The sequence below is a fragment of the Dipodomys ordii genome, unplaced genomic scaffold (genome assembly GCF_000151885.1).
Source record: "Dipodomys ordii isolate 6190 unplaced genomic scaffold, Dord_2.0 Scaffold30, whole genome shotgun sequence".
NCBI lineage: Eukaryota > Metazoa > Chordata > Mammalia > Rodentia > Heteromyidae > Dipodomys > Dipodomys ordii.
In genome coordinates, this window is record NW_012267246.1 from 8,602,473 (window position 1) to 8,603,020 (window position 548).

Sequence of the window (548 nt, forward strand, 5' to 3'; positions counted from 1 at the left end):
GCGCGACTGGAGACCGCCGCGAGCGTGCGGGGCAGTGCTGGGCTCCTCCTCCCAACTCCGGGGCCCGAAGTAAGCGCTCGGCGGGCCGGATAGCGCGCGCGCGGGGCGAGGCGCTCTCCCGGAGGACGGCGGGTTCGTGGATGGCGCGCGGGCCAGGGCGGATTTGGCTGGAGATGCCGCGCTCTCTCTTCTCTCTCTCTACCTCCAACTGCTGCCCGTGGTTGCTACTTCAAACCCACCTCTCCAGCTCGGGTTCGCACCTTCCCCGCGCTCGGGGTAGGGGAGAAGAAGCAGCGGGAGAAGCAAAGTCGGACTCGCGTGGGCTCTGCGGGCGGCAGCTGCGCCTCGGACTGCATCTGAGCAGGTTGGTGTTTTGGGGGGGCCCGGCTGGTTAGCATTTTCGGCGGCGTTTATTATTATTATTGTTGTTGATGATTATTGGGGTGATGTTCGGCGGGTGGGGAGGAGAGTTGGGGGGGTGGAAGTGAGCTAGTCCCTCGTTTGCATCCCAGCCGCCCGGCCAGCGCCCCGGCCCCGCCGCCGCGCTC